Source organism: Triticum urartu, chromosome 5 (genome assembly GCF_003073215.2).
Source record: "Triticum urartu cultivar G1812 chromosome 5, Tu2.1, whole genome shotgun sequence".
NCBI lineage: Eukaryota > Viridiplantae > Streptophyta > Magnoliopsida > Poales > Poaceae > Triticum > Triticum urartu.
Window position 1 is genome coordinate 75,049,058 of NC_053026.1, and position 10,141 is coordinate 75,059,198.

Genomic DNA, 10,141 nt, shown 5'->3' on the forward strand with positions numbered 1-10,141 from the left:
AGTCTGCATCAGCTATAGTTGCCTGTGCTTCTTGAAACTTGGCTAAAAGAATTGATGCCTCAATTGATTTCTGTAGTGCAAGACATTTTGCCTCTGCGAGCTCAAATTCAAGTGCCTTCACTGTAGAGTCTGCATCAGCTATAGTTGCATGTGCCTCTTGAAACTTCGCAAAAAGAACCTGTGCCTCTTGAAACTTGGCAAAAAGAATTGATGCCTCAGTTGATTTCTGTTGTGCAAGACATTTTGCCTCTGAGAGCTCAAATTCAAGTGCCTGAAAGAATTATCACATTTGAAAACAAGAAATAATGATCGACCAACTCAACAAACTGAATTTTTAAACATAACTATTTATCCTCGAATACATGCTCTCTGTTGCTTGTATGCCAAAATAAATTAACAAATGCATTGATCCAACCACATCGAATTCCATCATGTCTTGCAGGGCCAATACAGTGGTGAATTGATCCAACCACATGAAATTTCACAGAGTTCACTATTTATCATTCGCCAGAAGATGGTTAGTGTTAGGAATATGCAACTTGTATTCCCATGAGGCCATAGGCCGATATATATACATGTACAGGCGTGTAACATATGCAGAAAACCCCTTATACAACGGGATAAATACAAAAGGGTACATGACTTATATTATAACTCTAACACCCCCCCTCAAACTCATGGTGGATGAACAACACTGAGTTTGGAGAGATAAAAGCCATGTTGTGCTCTAGTCTGGGCCTTCGTTAGGAAATCCGCCAACTGTAACTCGGAAGGCACATACTGAAGAACAATAACCTGATCCTGCACACTAGCGCGCACATAGAAAGCATCAACACCAATATGCTTGGTGAGCTCATGCTTCACAGGATCGCGCGCAATGCTAATAGCACCTGTACTGTCAGATAAGAGCAGAGTCGGTGTAGTGACAGAAACACCAAAATCCTAAAGTAACCACCGTAACCAAGTCACCTCTGCCGTCAAAAGAGCCATTGCTCGCAACTCAGCCTCGGCACTCGAACGGGAAACTGCAATCTGTTTCTTCGTCTTCCAGGCAATGAGAGAACCACCAAGAAAAACACGGTAAGCAGAAAGTGAACGGTGATCTGAAGGATCACTAGCCCACGTAGCATCCGAATAGCCCACGTAGCCACGCAATTGCCTTTTCAGCCACCACCTCTCGTCCGCGCTCAACTCTCCTGAGTCTGCGGGCTGACGTGGACTACTCCAAATACAATCTGAAGAAGATGAAGAAGCTCAGGCTTGTCGCGGAGACAGAGTGGTTCCCACCTCAGAGACATGATCGTCGCTTGACAAGCAGCCGGTTCTGGACAGTTGTGCACAAGGACCTGTACCTTGCTCTCAAGTCACAGGCCAGCGATATGAGGTGGATCGACTGGCCGTCAGTCAACCAGAGTGTTGGCGCAGATGTTGATGTTCGTGGATACTTTGCAGCTACTCCGGGGCTTGACAAGCTGTTAGAGAGGCAGGACCTCAGCTGGGCTGACTCGCACATTCGTCAGTTCTACGCCACACTATGGATTCACCCAGATCGATCGAGGATCAAGTTCATGTTTGGGAACCAACAGCGTGAGTTGTCCAGGGATGATTTCTCCGGGTGTCTTGGCCTGTCTTGCGGTGGTGCCCGAGTGCACACCTTGGCATACCCCAATGGAAACAATGATGAAGTTCACTTGCCACCTGTAGAAGACATTCGCCACCTTTACATCAATCCTGATGCCATGATGGAGTTTTGGAAGGATCAAAATCAGTTGAACCATGAAACAGCTGTTGTAAACACAGTTGTGAGGATGTCGATCCGTCCTAGAGTTGGAGGCTGTGAGTCCCTAACTACAGTTGAGATTTGGCTTCTGCACTTGTTGAGGTCAGCACAGCCTGTAGACATAGTAGATTTGATGATCGGAGAGATGCAGGACACCATTCTGACAATCAGACGTCGGCTGCCCTACGCCCCGTATCTCATTCGCTTGTTTGACAAGAAAGGGTGGCTTGAGGATGGCATGAAAAGGCCTTTCGATCAGCACCTCAAGCCATACAAAGCTCTGAGGCCCGATGACAAGAGGAGGATCAAGAATAGGGGAAATCAGCATGACAAGTCGTACAAGGCTCTGAAGCCCGATGACAAGAGGAGGCTCGGGACCAGGTCACTTCCAGCCCAGATGGAAGCTGGATTTGATGATGATGAGCATGTAGAGTTGGACCAAACACTTATCCCGAGCATACAGGAGCAAGCTCTTGGGGACACCACTAATGGGGAAGCTGACACAGATCCTGGCCAACATATGGCGCCACCCCCAGTTCCTGATGAGTTCAGATCTGGCCAGCAGGGAGCTCATGACGCAGAGCCAGGAGGGTCGGGTGGTCATTTCGCAGAGGCAGGAGGCTTGGCTGGTCATATCTATGACGTTCCTCCCATGCTGCAGAGACAGATTGATCGCCAGACGGCTATCCTTGAGCAGATGCAGAGACAGATGCAGGATATCCGGAACCTGGCTGTGGTTTCTATTGGTCAGAGTATTCGCCGCGACGCTCGCCACAGTGATATTCTGGCTCTTCTCGATGAGAGTTTTAGTGCTTCCTGCGGACTCTAGGCGGCCTCCTGTCCCACCGGTTTGACGCAACAGACTCTACTTCTCAGTATCTAGTTTTGTGGTATGATGAGCTGCTGCCTACTTCTGCTAGATCGGAGTGTCCTCAGGTTCTCTCACCTTCAGGCTTAAGCCCAGCAGCCACTCGACGGGACCGAGACATAAGCTGGCCATTGTTGATTAACTTCGTTGGTGGGTTTCCCTGTGTGTGTTTGATCTAGAAAGGGGAGAGATTTGACTTATATTATCCTTTTGTGCGTGGAGTCGTCTTTTGGGTGGTACTGTAAGTGTAAGATACCTATATGTTCCATGCCTACATACTTCAGCCTGCTCCTTATTTGGATTCTACATACTTTGTTTCGACATGAATGCATGAATTTCATAGATCGAGGTTTAAAAGCTGATGTTTATACTTGCTGCCATTGTTATCGTCGTGTGTGATGTGCTGAGTTAAGCTCTTTATAGATAGAAGGCATAATGTTTTTTGATTCCTTGAGATCTCAGACCAGTGATTGAAATGCATCCAAGATGCCACTGCTTCCTAGGTCATTTGTATTTTTACTTTTTACCATGATCTGCATGCTATCATCAGCTTCCGCGTGCCTGAAAAATCACATCAATGTTTCTCGGAGAACTTGTCCATCGGTGTTTAGATTGTTGCCACCTTCCGGTGTACAAGACATTGGTGTTTAGATTGTTGCCACCTTCTGGAGTACAAGATGCAGAGACAGATTAATAGAATGCTGTGTTTAGATTGTGGCCAATAACAAAAAAATTACTGTGCATGCATACACACTTGTGCCAACCTAGTAAATTTGTTTTCCTGTTGGTTCCTGCAACACCTAGTAATGTTGTGTTTTTACTGTGTTTAGGTTGTTCCTGCATATACAGATTTTTTACTGTGTGTGCATACACACTTCAGCCACATTTTATGCATATACATTCTTCTCAGTGAGCAAGTGTAGGAAGAAGAATATGGATTGTGTGATCCGTGTGTGGTGTGACATATGGGCTTCCCCGTAGAGTGGATGGTCTCTCTCATCTCATGTACTGTACGTAGCAGCTCAATCAAATAGACTGACCAGCTTTGCCTTTTTCATTCTCCAAAATGTCTATATTTTTGTTCTCGAAATATGACTAATTAGACAGGACAGGAGTATAACAAACATGCATGTAGTTGGCCATATGAACCGAGGTAAGTGAATCGAATGGTCTTTTACAATTGAAAATGTATGTCACAATTTGCTAGTACTGCATCTGAATCACATATCAACCAAGCCATAAATAAATCTGCAGGCTCTTTGGATATACTAATAAAATTAGTTAGTACTCCCTCCGTTCACAAATATAAGATGTTTTACTCCATAACATTTTTCTAAATCGGATGTATATAGACAAGTTTTAGTGTATTTGTTCACTCATTTCAATCAGTATATAGTCCATATTGAAAATATGAACGGAGGAAGTATAGTATGAATTAAGGAAAGCCCCTCAAACGTCGGCTTTTTTCCGAAAGAAGCAAGCTCCGCAGCATGGTTCGCCTCTAATTCAGCTGAGAGGCGTGATATCTCTTCCTGGACCTGCTTTTTTCTTGGCCTTCTGCTCAGCTTTGCTGCCCTTGGCATCTGCTTTCTCAGACTTGTTTCCTTATCCTGGAGTTTGGATTTCTCCTTCCTGTTACATATAAAAAAGGTAATCATTCTCAGATACCATGTAACATCAACAGGAAACAAAGCATCCTCCACCATTTCTAACACCATCAAGTTACCAGGAAAATCAGTTAAGGATGAGAGGTGAGCTACACAACCACAATTTACCAAGCTGAGATCACTTCCGATGGATAATGCAATATACTATGCCTAACTAGTCAACTGGCAGCAGAGTGCTTTTCTATAAATTGTTCAGAACCTGCAGGCCAATCAATTAAGGATGAGTGCGTTCGTACGAGTGTGTGTGCGACCGTACTGCTTTTTTCAAAAATAGAAGTAGTAGAAGGGGGCTTGGGGGCTGCTTAATTTGCCTCTTTTCAGAAGAAAAAAACAGTGATCCACATTTTGTCCTGTTACAAGTAGCTTTCCTTTGTTGAGAACTACTATATGCCTTGCAGAAGCATTCTGATGGCTACTGCTTTATACCATTTCTATCCCCTGCCCTGTACCAGTTGAAGGCTAAATATTTGTAACAGTTTTAAACGGCAACATACTAAAGGATCTAAAAGAAATCAGCACGCCAATATAACTCGGGCATATGAAATTACCAGTTGAATGGGCTCCTACATCCTCCAACAAAGGATGAAAATGAAATATTAGTATTGCCTTGAAGACATAGCAGGGGCCCTGCTATGCAAAAATTTAAAGGTAGCTACTAGCTGGTTATTCTCCATCGCTTACAACCAACATAAATAGTACGTGGCGCGAAGCTAATGATGCAATAAACTGTCGTACCGAAGATTTATTACAAACAGTGTCTAATCGACGCATAAAACATCAATTTGCTAAGAACATTCACGACCAGCAGGCAGGGATAACAATGCCAGTATGCAGATGATCAACATGATTATCAGGTCCTCCAGCTGCAGTGAACACCTTGATTGCTTGCTGCATTGTTGGACGGCGTGATGGATTGGGTTCTATGCACCGAACAGCAAACGCGATCACTTTGAATACTTTGCTTCGGACCTCAGCTGCAGGGAGTGGGATCCGGATGTCCAACAAATCCTTGAGTGATGTACTCTTATCGGCCATGGATGAAAGAAAATCACCTGGATGGTGTCCCATGAACAACTCGAGCGTGAGCACTCCAAAACTATAGATGTCGCATTTCTCTGTCACCCTTGTTGAGTATGCAAGCTCTGCCACACCAATATTGAAGGGTTAGATTTCTCAGACACTTCAAGAAACTGAATCTAGAGGACCAGACAACAATGGTCTATTATTACCCAACTGCTAAACATATCGGCTCAATCACTGTTGGCAATGTAGATTGTACAGACTAGAGAGTAGAGACAAACAAAGTGTAGTTGATAAACAAAACTATGATAGAATAACTGATTAAACAAAAAAAAAAGGATATTTGTACAAATTAGTATGTTATTCGCTACTGCTTGGCACCCTTAGCAGAATAAACATACAAATTTCATATTTGATCGGACGAGAAAGAAAGCATAACAACACACAGATCTAACAGAAATAGAGTTCATTTTACCTGGGGCAAGATACCCTTTTGTCCCAGCAAGCCTTGTGCAGTTTGAATCATCCGCAGATAGTATTTTGGCTATACCAAAATCAGAGATGCATGCTCTGAATTCCAGATCATGCAAAATGTTGCTGCTTGATATGTCTCTGTGGACTATCGGTGCAAAGCAATCATGATGCATGTAAGATAAAGCATGAGAAACATCATTGATTATATTTAACCTTCTTATCCAATCCAATTCAGCTATACTTTCCTTGTTCTTTAAAGATTCTGCTAAGCTTCCTCTGTCCATGTATTCGTACACCAGAAATCTTCCCTGAGGTGTAGAACAGTAGCCAAATAACTTCACAATGTTTCGATGCCGAATATGAATCAATGCATCTATTTCATGATCAAATGACTCATCATCTTCCATCAGATGGATCTTCTTCACCGCAAATATTTCACCACTAGGTAACTCAGCTCTATACACTGACCCACTACCTCCAGTTCCAATGCAGTGACTATCACCGAAATTCTCCATGGAGTCAACAATTTTCTTGGACAGATCTTGTCCATCAAAGTTCCAGATGGTGAACAACTTTGTCTGCTCCAAGTCATTACCACTTTCTGCGCTATATTTCTTCCTTTTATATCTCAATAGTGTTACTACTGTGGTGATGAGCACAAGAGTTATTGCAGCAGGAATTATAGCTAGTAAAACAACTTTGTAATTCTTATGTTGTCCATGACTTTGAGTAATTTCACAAGAGGGCAAACCTTTAACTACACCACAGAGTTGATTATTGTGCAAAAACCATTCAGTTGGAGCATCTTCAAAGAACACACTTCGTGGAACCGGCCCTTCCAGTTTGTTGTATGACACATCCATGGATAAGAGGCTGATTAGGCTCTGAAATGATGATGGAATGCTGCCGTTCAATGCATTGTTTGAAAGATTCAAGTTCTCGAGCATGCTTAGGCTGCCTAGCTGACTCGGTATCTTGCCTTCAAATGAATTGTCACTTAGATCAAACAAATCTTGTAGGTTTACCAACATCCCTAGTTCGATAGGAATGCTGCCGTTGAGGTGATTATGGCTCAACTTCAATGCTCAATGGACCCGTGTATCGACCCACTCAAGTTGTTTGATGATAAATCCAGATACTCCAATTCTTTTAATGTTCCAATTTCCTGCGGTATACCTCCTTGAAGCAAGTTATTACCAAGGCTCAGATTGAACAATGCCGATAGACCATCAATTTCTGGTGGGATTTGTCCTTCAAGTTTATTTGAGGAAACATCAAGTATCTGCAACCGTGATAATTGCCCTATGCTTTGTGGTATGAATCCAGTGATATTGTTGTTTGAGGCACGCAACATAGTAAGGTTGCGGCACTCACCCCAACCATCAGAAAGTTGACCAAATAGTCTATTTGAACTGATATCAATATATACAAGATTCGGGTGAACTCCCATCTCAGAAATATCTCCTTCCAGCTGATTTCCCTCAAGGCGAACTCTCACTAGGCTTCTGCAGCTTAGCAAGCTTGTAGGAAAGGGACCAACCAAGTTGTTGCCACTGACGGTGAAATACTGCAGCTGGCCTCTCCCACAAATACCCGATGGCAAGTCACCAGAGAGATTGTTAATGGAAGCTTGGAACCTAGCCAATCTCGTTAACCTGCCAATTTCTGGAGGAATGTGTCCAGAAAGTTGGTTGAACATTAAATCTATGACAGTGACCTTAGTCAAATTCCCTATGCTATTTGGGATGGGACCTGTTAATGTGTTGTAACTAAGGCTCAATATCTCTAAGTTCATCAAACGACCTATCTCTCGAGGGATGTGTCCAGAAAGTTGGTTACTAAAAAGCTCTAATATAGTGAGTTTGGTCAAGTTACATAGATTGTTTGGAAGGGGACCTGTTAATGTGTTTTCACCAAGAAACAAGATCTCTAAGTTTATCATACGACCTAGCTCTGGTGGGATGTGGCCAGAAAGTTGGTTATTACCAAAGTATAATATAGTGAGTTTGGTTAAATTCCATAGATTGTTTGGGAAGGGACCTGTTAGTTTGTTTTCACCAAGCCCCAATTTCTTTAAGTTTATCAAACGACCTAGTTCTGGAGGAATTTGGCCTGTTAGTTTGTTGTAAGAAAGCGACAAGTTCTCTAAGTTTATCAAATGACCTAGTTCTTGAGGAATGTGGCCAGACAAGTCGTTACCCCAGAGAAGCAAAGTCGTGAATTTAGTCAAATTTCCCAAGTATACTGGTATGGATCCTGTAAGTTTGTTCAATCCGAGTATCAAATCCTCCAGGTTTACCAAATTTCTTATTTCCCGAGGAATGGATCCGATGAATTTATTACTATGAAGATGAAGCGTTGTTAGTTGTGTTAAATTTCCTATACTAGTTGGAATATAATCTTCAAGTTGGTTTACACTAATATTGAGCTCTTTCAGCATCCCTAAACTCCCAATTTCTCGAGGAACTGACCCAACAAGCTCATTGTTGGAAAGACGCAGGGTTGTTAGTTTTGTGAGGTTTGCTAAAGCAGGTGGAATCGAGCCTCTTATCTGATTGCCGTGCAGAAGTAGAGCATGGAGCTCTCTAAGATGCTCTATGCTTGAAGGAATGCTCCCAGAGAGCTGGTTGTGCGAGAGGTCGAGGGTCGCCAAGGTACTCAAGGCCGAGAAGTCCATGGACTCCAGCGACCCTCTTAGCTTCAATCCCCGTAGAGAGACACCGGTGATCACCGGCCGGCCCCGATGCCGCTGTCGTCGTGTTGTCAGTGCAGCGCACCGGATTCCACGCCAACTACAAGGCGCTGACGACATGTTTCCCCATGATTCCAGGGAGACTTGGCTATGGTTGCTGAGGGTGGCTTTCCAGGCAAGGAGTGCTCCTGCTTGTTTTTCAAGCGAGGCGGCCGAGACAAGGGCGACGGAGGTAGCCATCATCAGTATTATGGTGAGAGAGGCAAACATTTTGGAAGACAAGGGTGGCTCCATGGCTATGCTAGGAATTGGCTCTGGTACTGTGCTGCGCTTGTAGCAGCACTTTAAATAGCCTGTATCTGTCAGTGGGGTAGCTGTGTCCATGGCGGGGAGGTGGTGGGTTTCGGCTGCCGCGGCGGTTCCTCGCTGGATGTTGGTGGCCATGGTGATGTTTGTCCTCGACCCCGATCTACTCCGATCTGTAGCGGATCCGGTCCTTGGTGGCTTCGGTCATCGTTCTTGGGTGCTGGCCTTGCAGATCCGGTGGTTGGAAGGGTTCCAGGGGAATTCTTGGCCGGCGTGGCGGCCACTCCGATGGCAATGCCTTTGGCTGTTGCTTCCCTCGTTGGAGGCTGCGAAGAGGATATCCTTCCTTCCACCCCTCCCAGGAGCTCAGGTGAAAACCTCAGACCCCCCTGTTCCAAGCGACGACGACACCACGGTGGCGTGCTCCTTCCTGAAGGCGTTGCTCGGGGGCTGCTCAAGCAGCGGTGGAAGTGGCGGCGGTTCGGTGTCGACACATGCATTCTGGTCAGCTTCATCTTGGAGGCTGCGGCGACGTAGGCGATGCTCGTCTGGTGGAGCTACTGCCGATGGTCGAGGCATCGTTGGCAGTCTACGCCATCAGGTTCGGGGTGCTCAGGGGGAAACCCCAGATCTGGGTCTTCCGGATCGGATGATGATGATGTTCTATCGCTTTCCCTTCTGGGGGCATCGTCTTGGAGCAAGTGCTGGCTGGAGGGATGGTGGAGCGGTGTTTCATCCCAAACTTTGATGGCGGCGGAGATCGATGGCATGGTGCTGTGGAGACTCGGCGTCCGACGTGCGGAGATGGGCTCGCGCAGGAGGAGGTTGCTGTCTGGCGTCATGGTGACGTCGATGGCAGAGTGGTCAGACAAGGTAGAAGCCTCAATATGATCTGAAGACCTGTGAAAGATGGCGGCGACGACACACGAGTGCGTCTGACCGGATTGTGCCCCAGACCCGGTATGTGGCTCGGCTGGGGCTTCCGAATGAGTTTCGGCTTCCGGCTTTTGATGTTAGGCTTAGGTGAGTGGTTTGGGTAGTGGCCCAGCTAGCACCCCTTCATCATTTTGGATAGGAATAGTGGCATATGTTGCCAAGATGGTGGATTCAGGCACATTGTTGTAATACTTTGTAAGGTCCTTGAAAATAATCAATAAAGTGGCCGTATGCATCTCCCAGATGCAGAGGCCGGGGATCATCCTCCTTTTCTAAAAAAAGAACATGTGAAGGAGAAAAAGACTGAGCACCTAGTACTTGTCATGGAATAGTCTTCAGAACCTTCCATGTTTTTTTTTTGAACTGGAACCTTCCATGTTTGATGGAGAGTGAAAGTT

The 10,141-nt window shown here is 45.0% G+C and overlaps 1 pseudogene; it reads right to left on the reverse strand.

The window, feature by feature from the left end:
- Positions 1-4,927: 4,927 nt before the first annotated feature.
- LOC125506798 lies at positions 4,928-8,945 on the reverse strand (annotated as a pseudogene).
- Positions 8,946-10,141: the final 1,196 nt, after the last annotated feature.